Source organism: Heterocephalus glaber, unplaced genomic scaffold (genome assembly GCF_053883595.1).
Source record: "Heterocephalus glaber isolate CG9 unplaced genomic scaffold, H.glaber_assembly_v1.0 deba00000122, whole genome shotgun sequence".
In the NCBI taxonomy this organism is placed as follows: Eukaryota; Metazoa; Chordata; class Mammalia; order Rodentia; family Bathyergidae; genus Heterocephalus; species Heterocephalus glaber.
In genome coordinates, this window is record NW_028258138.1 from 33,890,220 (window position 1) to 33,906,603 (window position 16,384).

At 35.2% G+C, this 16,384-nt stretch overlaps 1 long non-coding RNA gene across 1 annotated transcript in view; it reads right to left on the bottom strand.

Moving 5' to 3' along the window:
* Positions 1-7,751: 7,751 nt before the first annotated feature.
* LOC147830393 (uncharacterized) overlaps positions 7,752-16,384 on the bottom strand; it is a 74,235-nt gene continuing 65,602 nt past the window's right edge. The window contains exon 6 of the long non-coding RNA XR_015452298.1: positions 7,752-8,124. This is a non-coding gene — a long non-coding RNA (uncharacterized LOC147830393). The remainder of the gene's footprint in view (positions 8,125-16,384) is intronic.

Below are 16,384 nucleotides of genomic sequence, written 5' to 3' on the forward strand. Positions count from 1 at the left end.
CAAAATGATTAAAGCTTTAGTTCTCCATTTTAAGCTTTGAACCTACATTGGTCATATTTACTTTACAGAAAAATCAAAATTTATAGCAGATTTTTTTTATTTACCACTTAGATGTGTCATCTTTAAATCAATATATTTCAAAGCAATGCAGGATATGGACAAGGGAACCAAGTTTTAATGAATTCAGTATATGTAACATATAAAGTATCAATTAAGAGACATTTGCATAGTCCTAAGCTGCCACATATGTAGACACCCACACACCTCTCTTCTGACTTCCAGGCAAATATCTTACCAACACTGAAGAAGAAAATCAAATTCTTTCCATGGTGCTTTCAGCAAGAGCAGAAAATAAATCAAGTGACTTGCATCTGCCTCCCAGGTGCAAATATCATGTCCTTAATGGTCCTCTTCTCTCAACCCTGTGTCGTGGCCCCACCATGTCACACATGTGCAATCATCACCATCCATATTATTCAATGTACCAAAGAAAAGTATTGTCCATAGGAGAAAAGTTCTTGAATACTGAACCAATCTGTTCTGCATGTGTCATTTCTTATAGAAAAATAGGCAGGCAAGATTAAGAAAGATTTAAATCTTTTAGTTACCAATCTTGCCTTAGGCTTTCAACATCCTGGGAGCAACAAGATCGAATAGCTAAATTCCTTCTTCATCATACTGCAATCTCCAACTGGACCATAAGCAGAAAAGTATTTTTCTCTTAAAATTGGAATTGGTTACATAAAAATTATTTCAAAGATTTGATTGTAATCCTTGAGTCTCATTGCTGACAACATGAAATGTAACATTCATGTAGTTACTATGTAACAAGTGTCCTCTACTTGCTAGGTATTAGCAGAGAACACATAAGATCTTGCTTATATCCATCTACATTGTCTCAAGGGTAGAAAATAGTCAATTTAAAAGAAAGCAAATAAAATAATGTTAGCCTTCCTATCCTATATTGCTCAGCATAAGCATACTAGATTGATCCTGTCATTGAGTATTTGCTGAGTCCCTGATGCACTAGGTGTTGTTGTAGTAATTGTAAATAAAAACAAAAGCCTGATACTTCATACACTTACATCCTAAGGGAGAAAATAGAGAATAAACTAAATTACTTAAGTGAAACATACAGCCTACTAGATACTAATAGATACTGTAAAAATAAAATAACAATGAAGAGTATGTAGAGATGCCAGAATAAGGTGGTCTAGGTATTTTCAGTAAAATTGAGTAGTCAAGAATTATGTTCTATGAACCTGTCCAGTGAACAAAGTTCTTAAATGAGGTGAGAGAGCAAAGTCTGGGAATCACCTGGACAAAGCATTATTTGCTTTTTCCAGGAATAATAAGAAACCAGGTATGGTTTGACTGAGCAATCAAAGCGAAGCATCCTACCTAGAGAACAGATGGGAAAGATAAGGAAATGGATGGAGAGAGCAAAGTGATGGTTTCAAACCTTGTTTATAAACCCTTGCAGACCATTCTAAAGAATTTGACTTTTAATCTGTGCATATTTCATCTGATGTGACATGTTTTAACTGTAGAGATGCTGTGATAACTCACTGAGATAGAGATGAACATGAGACATTGTCATAACCATAGCAGTGGAGGTGGTGAAAACGGTTGGATTTTAAAATGTAGTCTGTAGAAAATATTGGCAATTAGATTTGACATGGAAAAGAAAGAGAAGAATTAAGGGTTTGCCTTAGTTACTTTTCTTCTTGCTGAGACAAAATACTGGACACCCTCAAGTTAAAGGAGAAAAGGTTTATTGTAACTCACAGTTTATAAAAGTTTCAATCCATAGTCAGGTGCTCTAAGGAATGGCTGTGGCATGGCAGAGGGGCATCATGGAGCAGAAATAGTCCATTGCAGGGCTGGCAGGCAGAACCAAGTAGCAGCAGCAGCAGCAGCCCTCTTTCTGTCTTTTATATTCCATCCAGGTTAGCATTCACACCCATGGTGGGGCATCCTTAATCCCAGCATCACACATCCTAGATCCAGATGAAAAAACCAACCTGTGATCACATGAGGCTTCCTGGGAACATCTAGATAAAACCAAGAAGATTACTCTAAGATTTTTGACCTGAGCAGAGGACAAATGAAATAGTTAACTGAGATGAGGAATGAGGGGAAGAACCAATTTGAAAGAAATAACTAAGAGTTGTGTTATAGATAACACGAAGTTTTGACATGCTTATTAGATATCTAGAGTATTTCAATACAAGAAAGAATATAGACATCTGACGTTCAGAAGAAAGCTCCAGGTTGGAGATTTACATTTGGACATCATGATATTTGAAATGGTGAGAATAGATGAGAAAAGTTTGATAGTCACACTTACCTATATCTCAGAGAATTGTTAATGAGAATATTTTCAGACACTGGATAAAACACAATTAAGTCATTAATAAGTGTTAGCTACAATTATTTGGTATTCTGCTGTGTGTTTACTCTTTGGTGGTTTTTTTTTTTTTTTTTTTTTTTTTTTTGGTACCAGGGATCGAACTCTGGTCCTTGCGCTTGCGCAGCAGGTGGCGAAACCACTGAGCTAAATCCCTATTCATAATCACTGTAGAATTAGTAACTACCAGAAACCATATAGTCAATTCTGATCAAAATATGCCACTACACTTATAATTGAGGTTTTATATCATAGATTATGTAAGATTCACAATACAAGTGGAAGTAAAAGGAAAGAGTATTAGGATAGTGTGAGGTTGATCTATGGTTTCATAAGGATTTACACATAGACCATGCTTTTCTGATAAAAAATGAATTAATCTGCATATTAGTTCCTTCCCCAAATTGGCTATTATGAAGTGATTCTGAATCAAATTCAGAGTCAACTTGATTGACCTGTGAAAGTCATGAAAAATTAAATGTGGCCATATTCCAGAAGGGAATTGAATATAAAGACTAGGAGAAAATATGGAAAAAATGTTGGATTTGTGCTCTGTGACTGTTTCTTTGCTTGTGTTTCTCAACTAAAGAATTCTTCTCTTTAATCGAAACAGATAAGATAGATTATTTAAAATAGAATTTAGCAAGAGATAACATCTACTTGTCTTTATACATTTAACCATTATATTCCAGTCAACATTGGTAGATTATTCACTCTCAAGAACTCAATTTAAAATCCATATCTCTTGTGTTTTTCTTAAAATTTTTTTCATTTGAATCACTGTTGCTTGAGCAGTAAAATGAAAATTAGTATTTCTTTATCAATCATTAAGTTTCTATTTAAGCTCCAAGATACAAAATATAACCACTAACATAAGAAGATCTGAATGAACCATAATAAGCATTGCTCTATCACATGTCAGCACTTCAATTTCCATTAACAAGTGTAGAGTATTGAACATTGCACATGTTTTTTACACAGACACACCTAACAGATGTTGAAAATCTGCATCTATTATGTCACCTAGTGGATAAAATTAAAATGGCAAGACTATTTCCTATGTATTTGGGGACAGGAAAACATCTTATTTATTGGATTTTTAGTACCTAACTAGACAAATTGTAGAAGCACTTGAGTAATGGAGGTAACAGCTTCTTATTCTTAGGAAAAGAGATCATAATTTAAACAAAAAGGTATCACTTGAAGCGAGATAGAGAAAAATTTAAAATTAGTTCATTAACCTTAAGCAGGCTTTTAGGTTTTCATACAAGGCCATACAAGCCCTGTCCAAAGAGAAATGTCCTATCAAAACTAATAGAAGTAACCATACCAGCTACTTCTAGTTATCTCTGTATGTCTGAAATCATTGATAAGAATATCATTATCTTTCATAAAAGATTTATCATTTCACTAAGACATGATGGGATAAGGCTAATCCTGATAATATAAAATCAAATACAGCCATGTGTTTTAAGGGTTTTGCAAACCTATTTGAAAGCAATTTGTAAATTATTTAAAAACTCATTTATTCTCAGAAACAATGGTGATTTAAATACTTTGCTTTATGATCCAAGATGGTACTGAATGTTAAACATAAACTTAATTTATAACCCCAATTTTAACCCCCCAAGGGCTAGGATCTTGTTGGTTTAGGATTTCTAATGCAATTGAGCATATATTAATAACACTTGATCCTCTAAATTTTGGCCAAACCTTGTACTTTCCTAAGAAAAGTATATGACCCAGATATGTAGCTTAAAACTTGTGTGGCATAATCCTCAGAACTGACACATATATCATGCAGTTTTATTTTTCTTTTTAAATTAAAAGATTAGCTGTTGTTGGAAATTTTCACTTATTGGAGAAACAATCAGCAATTTTAAAAAAGAAAAAAGAAATACAATTCATATATTCTCAAAGTACCATGAGGAAGATGCACATATTTTAACTATTTTGCATGAACTTCTTCTCTTCACCTCACTGATGAATAGTTGTGCAGCTGAAAAGCAGGGATGAAATCTGTCAACAATTTTAACACAATTAGTTAGGGAGAACTGCTGCTAGTTCTTCTTACAGTGATCTGAAGCATTAATATAGTTAGCCTGGGCAATTCTGTCAACCAGGTCATCTGCCTTAGGCATGAACCTAGCATACAGCATTTTTGATAATGCTTTACTCAATTCCAACTGTCAAGCAACTCTGATGCTATTTTTCTTAGATGTCAGTGTAATTACCCCTGACTAAGAAGTGACTTAGATTCTTGGTGTTCTATATATCTGTAGCTTCTTGCCCAAGGGACTTGTCCCAGGCTTCACTCATATCATGTTTCATTAGCTGTGATTAACCAAGGGTAGACTTAAATAGACACATTTCTTTTTCTAAAAATGGAAAAACTTCAAGAATTGAATTTGCAAAAGATTTTTTAAAGGATGTAGGTAGTCTGAAGGGCCTGTGCATGTGCATGTGGGGGACCACCCGTGGTGTCTTCCCTCCATTTTTACCATAAAACGTTATCATAAAAGGGTGACAATCCCTTCAACAGCCTCATGAGCCCCTGGATCCCTAATTGGCTAGCAATAGGACCTATATTAATTTTTCAATTTTTAATAAAATTTAAGAGCTACAACTGTAACAAAAATTAACATTAAAACAATACTCTGGAGTTTATATTACATTTACAAAGATCTGTATCATAACATTTTATGGTAGAAATAAACTGAAAATGATTATTCAGAACCTGTTAAATATTTAAAATACGGAAACAACCTGAGTTCTTGTAGGTAGAAAAAGTTTTCAGGACATATTGCTAAAAGAAAAGGCAGATTATACATACCAAGTATCACATGATTTTTGTTTGGAGGAGGAAGAGTGAGTATTCATAAGTAGGTATATAAACATGCAAAATTATCTCAAGTGATACTCTACAAAATAATAGTCATTATTATTTCTTAATGGAAGGATTTCAGGTAAAATTTTGTTTCTCTTTATTACTTACTATATTGCCAAAAATGTAGTGCATCAACACAATGAAATACTACTCAACAATAAGAAAGGATCTAATAATCAACATGAATCTCCAAATAATTATGGTAATCATTATTCCCTTATCCTAATTTGCTAATTCTCAGATTAACAGGCAAAGGTATACCTTGATGGTAAGCCAAAAGAGTTTTAGAAAAGGTGGAAAATACCCAATTTCTCAATTCTAGAAATAAACTACTTAGTTGCTAAATTTTTCCCATGACAATAGATAGGAAGAATCTTACATGAAATTAATATGTTCTTTCGAGTCAACATGAGTAACACTACTCCTAAGCTTTTTCAAAAGTACCATGTTTATTTGGTTCAAGACTAAGCCATGCTGTAAATTGGCAGGGAAAAAAATCACAAGTAGAATTTATGAATTAGTGTTGTGTTTATCTACTATACAAACAGTAATGTAACAATTTTCTTTAAACTATAATGGGCCGGGGATTTAGCTCAGTGGTTTCGCCGCCTGCTGCGCAAGCGCAAGGATCCGAGTTCGATCCCTGGTACCAAAAAAAAAAAAAAAACTATATGCAATAATTACTTGTATAGATATATTTGTATTGATATAGCTTTGGTTCTTCCTATTATGTACAATATACCTAAAATTAAAATATTACTGTAGTATTAATTTCTTAGTTTTAATAATTCTTTGGTAAGAGGTTATTAATATTAGAGGAAGCAATGTAACTTCTATACCATTTTATAACCTTTTTGTAAGTCTAAATTTTTCTTCAGAACAAAGTTTTTATGGCTTGTGCTTAGATGTACCCCCAAAGCGTTATGCAGTCATAGGTGGGGCTTTTTTACAGGTGGCTGGATCTAGAATGTGTGATGCTGGAATAATTGAAGGGCACTAGGATTAAGGGTATTAGTGCAATCTGGCCTAAGTGGTCTTGATAAGATGAAAAGGACAGAAAGGTACTGTGAGGTTCCGTGTTGCCTTTGATGTCTTTCCCTGCAATGAACTGTTTCACCTCTGTGATGCTGCTCTCCCATATGCCACTTAGAGCCAGCCAACTATGGACTGAAACCTCCAAGAGCTGTAAGCCAAATAAACCTTTCCTCCCTTAACTTGTGGATGTCAGGTATCTTGTCTCAGCAATGAGAAAATCGACTAAGAGAAAGGTTTAAAAATTAATTGTGCTGAAAAAATCAATACAGAAATGAATCCTCTTACATAATCCCATTTATGTGAAAATTTTAGAAAAGTAAAATCTAAAGCAACAGCAAATAAATGAATGTCAGGGTCTAGGTGACAAAAGGCAACTTTTTAAAGGTGATAAAAAAGTTTCAAACCTGGTTTATCATGATCATTACATGACTGAATACAGTACTATAACTCAGCAAAATATATATAGGGTTTAAAATGGGTGTATTCTGTAGAATAATGTATATTATATTCAATAAAGATTAAGAAGGACTATGTAGAGATATTCATACCTATGAAAAGATGTATAAAGAAATTTCATTGCAGAACTGATCATAAAGAAGAAAATAGTGAGAATATCTTTCAGATTACAAAATATTCAATAGTAAGACACTGAATAAATTATTACTCAGTTATACACTAGACAATGCACTGCTACTAAAAGTGAAAATGTAACATATTTATATCCTGATACAGAAATATTTCCAGAATAAATTAAGTAACAGCAGCAACAATCAAAGGAGAAAAAAAAACCCTGCACAAAAGGGTATATATAGTAAAGTTTACTTTTTATTTTATTTATTGTTTTTTATTAAATTCTTTTATTGGTACATTGTAGGTATACAACACAATTACATTTCTCATTGGGAATTGTACCTTTACATAATGCATCTTGGTTCTTATTTTTTCCCCATTCCTAGCCCTCCCTTCACCCCCTCCACCCTTCCCTATTTACAAAGACTTTATTTCCATTTTTTCCATTTCTCATCGTTTTTCCTTTCCCTTCTTTCCTTTCCCCTGCCCCTCCCACTACCCCTACCCCTTTGGACCTTTTGTTCCTATTTTGCATTATCGATTATTCATTCTAATCATTGGTACATTTTAGGTATACAATATAATGACTTTCATCATTGGAAATTTGCACCTTTACATAATCTCTCTTGGTTCTTTCTAAAGAGGAAGAAATAGTAACCTGGATATTTCCAGTAAGTATAAAAATATCTGAAAAGTCCACAAAAATTAGTAGTAGGACTAAAGAAATGAAAAAAGAAAATAAAATTTATTTTTCATTTAAATTCCTCTAATTTTAATCACATATTCACACATATATGTAAAATACATACATATATATATATATATATATATATATATATATATGTGCTCATTATCCCACAGTATTTTCTTCCCCCTTCTTCCTCCCAATCTGCCCAGTAGTAACAAGGCTCATATCAGTACTGCTAAAGATCTCAGTTGTCAGCCTCTCTTGAAACTAAGTGGGATGATGTAATTAAATTTTTGCAGTGAAAAAGGAGCAGAGATGGGGTATGCAATTGCTTGAGTATTTCCTCGTAATAAAGCTGCTCGCCTTGCACCTCCTTGTCTGTTACTCTTCTAATAGAGTGTGGGATGGAGTTTAGCCAACTTTGCTTGGGCAGATGAGGACAGCACCTAGGCAACAACGCACCACGGAGATGAATTGACCATCATGGGGCTGAGAAATCTGACTTTTACTTCCTCCATTCCTTGAAATTTTTATCTGCAAAAAAAATAAATATCTGTCCTTTACAAGCTCTTGCATTTTGAGATCTTTTATAGCATCTCAGTCTAATACCCTCACAGAGAGAGAATATATTGTTTTAAATACAGATTGAATTTTGAAACAAACACATTTTAAATTAAGAAATTAAAGTGTGGATTTCAACATTATCGACCCAATGTACATACTTCAGTAGTATTTGGAACATTCTCTTAAGAATGGGATACCCATTTACTGTTGATGTTTTAAGCACTTGTACTATAACTCTGAAGTTTTTGATGACATATTTGTGTTAAAATATTGATTGATTGTTATGCTTAAAGGAAAAAGGTAGTTCTTTTCAATTTGTTTCTAAGATTATTTTTTCATATTTATTCTTCATCATTTTCCTAGATGACCCTCTTACAGGACTATATTTCATTTTTTAAAATTATTTTATCCGTACATTTTAGGTATACAATGCATTTACATTTATCATTGCGTGCTTGTACCTGTATATGATGTATCTTAGTTCTTATTTTTTCCCCATTACCAGTATGCCCTTCATCCCCTCCACCTTTCCCTATTTACATAGATTTAGTTTCCTTTTTTTCTTTTCTCATAATTTTTCCTTTCCCTTCTTTCCTTTCCCCTTCCCCTCACACCACCCCTATACCTTTTTTTTTTCTTAAATTCTTTTATTGGTACATTTTAGGTATACAATACATTTACATTTATCTTTGGGTGCTTGTACCTGTACTTGATGTATCTTGGTTCTTATTTTTTCCCCATAACCTGTGCACCCTTCACCCCAAACCCTTCCTTATTTACATACTTCATTTCCATTTTTTTTCTTTTCTCATAATTTTTCCTTTCCATTCTTCCCTTTCCCCTTCCCCTCCCACCACCCCTACCCCTTTGGACCTTTTCCGATTTCAAAGTATCAATTATTAGTTATTGATCCTTTTAGTCCTTATTTACACTCTCAGTTTCTCACACTAGAAAAACTATTTGGTATTTACACATGTGTCTTTATTTCACTTAAGAGTATGGCCTCAGTATACATCCATTTAGCTATAAATGACTCTAGTTTCTCATTCTTTAAGGCTGAGTAGTACTCCATTTTATAAAATAACCACATCTTCTTTATCCAGTTTCCAGTTGATGGGCACTTGGGCTGTTTCCAAGCTTTAGCTATTACAAACTGTGCCACAATAAACATGGGTACACATATCTCTGTGATATGATTCTTTTAATTCTTTTGCGAAAATACTCAGCAGGGAAATAGCTGGGTCAAATGGGACCTCTAGCCCTAGTTCTTTGAGGTATCTCCATACTGATTTCCACAGTGGTTGCACCAGTCTGCACTCCCACCAACAATGGAGAAGGGTTCCTTTCTCTCCACACACCCACCAGCATTTGTTATTGGTTGATTTCTTGATAGCAGCCACTCTTTCTGGGGTGAGGTGGAATCTCAGTGTTGTTTTCATCTGCATCTCTCAAATGGCCAGTGATGTTGAACATTTTTTCATATGTTTATTTGCTGCTTTTACTTCTTTGTCTGAGAAATGTCTGTTCATTTCAGATGCCCTTTTTTGAATTGGGTCTTTGAATTTGGGAGGTCTGATTTTTTTCAGTTCTTTATATATTCTAGATAGTAGCCCTTTGTCTGAGTTACATCTGCTAAAAAAATTTTTCCCACATTGTAGGTTGTCTGTTAGCTCTGTTGGTGGTTTCTCTTTCAGTGCAGAAGCTTTTCAATGAGATGAAATTCCAGTTGTTGATTCTTTCTGCTAGTTCCCGTGATACTGAGGTTTTGTTCATAAAGTCTTTTCCTATGCCAATATCTTCAAGAGTTCTACCTAACTTATCTTCCAGGAAGTTTAGTGTTTCTGTCTTAATATTTAGATCTTTAACCCATTTAGATCTTAGTTTAGTGCATGGTGATAGATATGGGTCTAGTTTTAATCTCTGACAGGTTGAAATCCAGTTTTTCAAACACCATTTATTAAACAGGCCATCTTTCCTCCAGTGAGGGTGGTTGGCTCCTTTGTCAAAGATGAGGTGGCTGAGTATGTCTGGAGTTGTTTTCCATCTTCTAATCTATTCCACTGATCCTCGAACCTGTTTCTTTGCCAGTACCATGCTGTTTTTATCACAGTAGTTTGTGGTATAGTTTCAAGTTGGGGATTGTGATACCCTCAGCCATGTCTCTTGCCCAGAATTGCTTTTCCTATTCTAGGTCTCTTCTGTTTCCAAATGAATTTTTGGATTGTTCTCTCTAGCTCTGTGAAGTATATTGTTGGAATTTCAATCGGCATTGCATTAAATCTATATAGCAGTTTTGGAAGTATGGCTATTTTCACTATATTGATTCTTCCTACCCAGGAACAAGGGATGTCTTTCCATTTTCTTATATCCTCCTTGATCTCCTTTTTCAGAGTGCTGTAGTTTTCAGTGTAGAGGTCTTTTGCTTCCTTTGTTAGATTGATTCCTAGATATTTCATTTTTTTGGATGCTATTGTAAAAGGAGTTGTTTCCATAATTTCTCTCTCAATGAGTCTGCTATTTGTGTATAAGAAGGCTATTGTATTTTGAGTGTTGACCTTATATCCAGCTACTCTACTGAATCTGTCAATTAAGTCTAGAAGTCCTTTGGTAGATTTTTTTGGGTCTTCTATGTAAAGTATCATATCATCAGCAAATAATGACAGTTTAACTTCTTCCTTTCCTGTCTTCATTCCTTTTATTTCTTTCTCTTTTCTAATTGTTGTGGCTAATGTTTCCAGAACTATATTGAACAAGAGTGGTGATAGTGGGCATTCTTGTCTTGTTCCTGATTTTAGCATGAAAGTTTTCAGTTTTTGACCATTTAGTATGATGTTGGCTGTTGGTTTTTCATAGATAGCCTTAATCAGGTTGAGATAAAGACCTTCTATTCCAATTTTCTGGAGGGTTTTTTATCATGAATGCATGTTGGATTTCGTCGAATGCCTTTTCTGCATCTATTGAGATGATCATATGGTTTTTGTCCTTGACTCTGTTAATATAGTGTATTACATTTATTGATTTATGTATGTTGAACCATCCTTACATCCCTGGGATAAATCTGACTTGTTCAGGGTGAATGATCTTCTTGATGACCCTCTGTATTCTGTTTGCCAGTATCTGGTTGAGGATTTTTGCATCTATGTTCATTAGGGAGATTGGCCTGTAGTTCTCTTTTTTGGTTGGGTCTTTCCCTGGTTTTGGAATCAAAGTAACACTTGCTTCCAGGAATGAGTTTGGAAGCTTTGCTTCCCTTTCAATTTCCTTGATGAGTTTAAAGAGTAATGGCATTAGTTCTTCTTAAATGTCTTGTAGAATTCAGCAGTGAAGCCATCAGGACCTGGGCTTTTCTTTGTTGGTAAATTTTTTGTTACATTTTCAATTTCATTCATTGTAATTGGGGTGTTTAGAATTTTTATATCTTCTTCATTTAACTTTGGCAATTCATATGTATCTAGGAATCTGTCCATTTCTTCTGTGTTTTCCACTTTATTAGAGTACAGGTTCTTGAAGTAAGTATTGATGATCCTCTGGATTTCTGCTCGTTCTGTTGTGACTTCCCCTTTTTCATTCTTAATTGCGTGGATCTGAGTCTTTTCTTTCCTTTTTTGATAAGGTTGACTAAAGGTTTATCGATTTTATTTATTCTTTCAAAAAACCAACTCTTTGATCAATTTTTTGTATCGTTCTCTTAGTCTCCATTGCATTGATTTCTGCTCAGATCGTTATAATTTTCTCTCTTGTGTAGGCTTTGGGTTTGTTATTCTCTTCTTTTTCTAGGAGTTTGAGGTTCTGCATTAGATTATTTATCTGAGTTCTCTCTGTTGTCCTAATATGGGCATTCACTGCTATGAATTTCCCATGTAGAACTGCTTTCATTGTGTCCCATAGATTCCTGTATGATGTAGTGGCATTTTCATTTACTTGTAGAAACTGTCTAATTTCTTCTTTAATTTCTTCTGTGACTCATTGGTTGTTCAAGAGGGTGTTATTCAGTTTCCCTGTGTTTGTAGGGATTTTGTGGTTTCTTATGTTATTGATCTCCAATTTTATTGCACTGTGGTCTGATAATATACAAGGGGTAATTTCAATTCTTTTACATTGACTTAGACATGTCCTGTGAGTTAGTATATGGTCTATTTTGGTGAATGACCCATGTGGAGCTGAAAAGAATGTGTATTCTGATTTTATGGGGTGGAACACTCTGTAAATATCTTTTAAGTCCATTTGTTCAATAGCTTGGTTCAGTTCTAGAATTTCATTGTTAATTTTTTGTCTAGATGACCTATCTATTGTGATAGTGGGGTACTGAGGTCCCCAACTACAACTGTATTAGTGCTTATTTGGTTTTTCATGTCCATTAATATTTGTTTTGTATAGTTGGGGGCATTCATATTTGATGCATATATATTTAGGATTGTCATCTCTTCCTCTTGTATTGTTCCCTTCCCAAGGATGTAATGACCATCTTTGTCTCTCTTAATTAATTTTGGTTTGAAATCTACTTTGTCTGCAAATAAGATTGCTACCGCTGCTTTTTTCTGGGTTCCTGTTGCGTGGAGAGCCATTTTCCATCCTTTTACTTTCAGTCTATGAATTTCTTTTTGAGTTAGGTGTGTTTCTTGTATACAGCATATTGCTGGATTTTGCTTCTTAATCCATTCTGCCAGTCTACTTCTTTTGATTGGTAAATTGAGGCCATTAACATTGATAGTTATAATTGAGAGATATTGACTGATCCTTGTCATGATGTTTTAATATTGTTGGCTCTTATTTCTTTTTCACCTTTCCGTTTAGTTTCTTGCCTTGTCTGGTGGCTTCCCTCTGTTGAGCCTCATGGAGTTGTGACCTTCGTTGCCTTTTTCTAGGATATTGCTTAGAATTGTTTGGTATGCTGGTTTGGTGTTCATGAAATTTCTCAGGTGTTCTTTGTCATGGAAGTATCTAATTTCCCCATCAATTTTGAAAGATAATTTTGCAGGATACAACAGTCTAGGTTGGAAGTTATTTTCTTTTAAGGCTTGAAATACTTCATTCCAGGCTCTCTTTGATTTGAGGGTTTGTGTTGAGAAGTCTGCCATGATTCTGATGGGCTTTCCTTTATAGGTGATTTGTTTCTTTTCTCTAACTCCCTGTAGGATTTTGTTCTTCTGTTGGGTTTCTGGGATCTTGACTATTATATGTCTAGGTGTAGATTTTTTTTGATCATGGCTGGGTGGAGTTCTATATGCCTCGCTTATCTGTATGTACAATTCTCTACCTCTGTCTGGGAAGTTTTCTACTATTACTTCTGTGAACAGTTTTTATATCAGTTGTACTTGCTCCTGTTTTTTTGTGGACTCCTATCAGTTTTATGTTATTCTTCTTTGTATCATCTAGCAGCTGTTGAATTGATCTCTCGTGGTCCCTTACTATTTTTAAGAAATCTCTGTTTTCATAGTCCTTCACCACAATCCTGTCTTCTATATCTGATATTCTACCTTCAGACTCCCTTAATCTGCTCTGCATGCTTTCAATGGTGTTTTTAATCTCCTGAATATCTGTTTGAATCTGTTTCATGGATTCCATTTCTTTCTGATGTTGGGCGATCATGGTTTCCATTTCTTTCTTATGCTGGGTATTCATGGCTTCCAGCATGTTTCTGAGCTCATCTATTTTTTTATCAGTTTCTGTTCTAGAGCCTCTAATCATGCCTTTCACTCTGTTCACCATCTCTGTAGTTATCTGGGAGATTATTTCTGCTTTGAATTTTTCTAGAGCCTCTTTCTTCTGTTTTGTTACTTCCTGTGCTATCAGTTCAGGGTGTCCAGGTGGTTGATTATCAGACTTTTGCACCTCATTTCCCCCAGAAATTGCCTTTTGTGGGGTGGAAGTCTGGGGTTGTGACTTGCTTAAATGCCTTCTCATTTTTGTTTTTGGTACTGTCCTTGGTTTAGTTCCTGGGTTGATATTATGAAATTGTTTATTGTAAGTATCTTTGTTGATCTGTTTAAAACCCTTACAGAATGATTGCTTCTCAGAGGTGTCTACCAGATATAGCTGGTCTTTCGGTTTTGAGTCTCTAATGACTCTGAGGCTATCTCATTTTCATTATACCAGGAAGGAAAACTGTTTAGATAAAGCATGACACCATAGCCCAAGTCATACAATCAGCAACACCATAGCATCAAATACCTCTTAAAGAATGACACTTTGTGGTAGTTATTAATCTATCATCTTTAAAAATTAAAGGGCCTCCTTCAAGGTGTGTCTCTGCTGTCACAGTAGACAACATGGGCAGCAGTGTGCAGTTATAAGTCAATGAGTCCCAGTAAGCTAGTCCCAGACCTGTGAGATTCAGGCAGATTTCTGGTCCCAAGTCCCAAGTTGAGGTCCCTGTCCTCCTACAGGGTTGCACTATGCAAGTTTCTACTGCAGGTTTCAGCTCCTTTTCTCCTGAAGAAAATCCAGTTCACGATGGGAGCTGATAATCCCTCCAATTTACCAATCACAGTTGTCTGGTATACCTTTATCGCAGAGATTTCTTTCACTTTTCCAGTGGGCTTGTTTTCATCAGGGAGCCTGAGACAGGCACTCTCTCTGTTGTTCACTTCTGGAGCACAGGACAATGGCTTTTGTCCCCCTGTGCCTCTACAGTGTGTAGCCAAGTAGCTGCATACCCAAAAGGCCAGAGGCCGGGGGGATGGGGGTTATTGTTGGAGGTGCCCACGTGGCCCAGCCGTCAGCTGGGGGGCCTGTCCGGGGGTGGGGGGATCCTCCTCAAACTGTCCTGGTGGCTGGTGGAAAGCTGGTGGAGCAACCTGGAGCAAACAGGTCCCGGTCTGCAAACGCTTGGACCCACTCAGCCCAGCCATCAGCTGGTGGGCCTGTGGCGGGGTGGGGGGGTGGGGGTCCTCCTCACCCTGCCCTGTTGGTTGATGGAAAACTGGTCCACCCCTATACCTTTGAACCTTTTTCCTATTTCACATTATCAATTATTCATTTTAATCATTTTACTCCTTATTTACGCTTTCAGTTTCTCACACTAGAGAAACTGGTATTTACACGTGTGTCCTATTTATTTCACTTAAGGGTATATTTCATTTTGACAGCTATGATATTGTCACTTTTCTCATCAGATAATGGACTTTTGTATCTGATTAGCTTTACTTTATTCTTGAAAGAAAAATGTCATCCTCAGGCTAGCAAATCTTACTGATAGGTGTCATAAAGTAGCCTTTAGCACCTTTCCAAAACTACTCCAACAACTTCTACAAAACATACCCTATACAAGGCTCATTGCATTCAGAAATTGACAGCCATAATTCAAAAAATAAGTTTTCCAATAATTACAGTCTACAAATATATAAAATTCTTAATTTGTAGGAAACTTAACAATTTAGCAATCACTTTCATGAACAGCTACTCAAAGTGAGTGCCACTATCTTAATGACTGTGATGTGGTTTATTTTCATTTGATTCCTCTAATTTTTTTTTAAATCTTGAAACTTTTTCTGCACAGTGAATAAGTTTGAACATCAATATTTAGATGAATAGAATGTTTTTTTATAGAGCTCAAGAGTCTGAAACCAGATATATCATGGTTAATCATCCAATTCAAGAAATGATACCCCCAAATATGGCTCCTTGGCATTTAAGGAAACTGCAGAAGTGGGACAGTTAATCTCTCCTTCCCCTACCCAACCCCCTTGAATCAAGCCATGGAAGAAATCTCTCACCATCCTCTGAAGAAAATCCCCATTCCAGAGGAACCTTGTCCTTTACATACAGGAAAGGAACACAGTCATCCAAGAAGAGAGACAAAGTCTTCTGGACAAGCTCACCAAGTCCCTCAGACTGTGACTACTAGGTCATACCCCTTTGGCCTAACCATATTTTTGTATGACTGTCAACTCTTCATCACACTTAAGCATAAAAATTTTGTTTCCCTTGTTCATATCTTCATTTCTGAAGATTTTACTGTCATGCAAAACTTAGCAGTAAGTAAATATTTTGCTTTTCTTTTGTTAATCTGTCTTTACCACAGGGATCTTAGCCATGAATATTGTAATGGATTGAAAAAAATCTTTTGTCCCATACTATGATCAGTCCTACATTTATAATATTTTTGTTTATGTAGACTTTGTAGCAAAAGCAATTTTTCTCAGAATTTTTACAGGATCAATTTCTATATTCATTTTGTTATTCTTTCTGAAAAATGCAAAATTATGAAAATATTTTCCATCTAATAAAA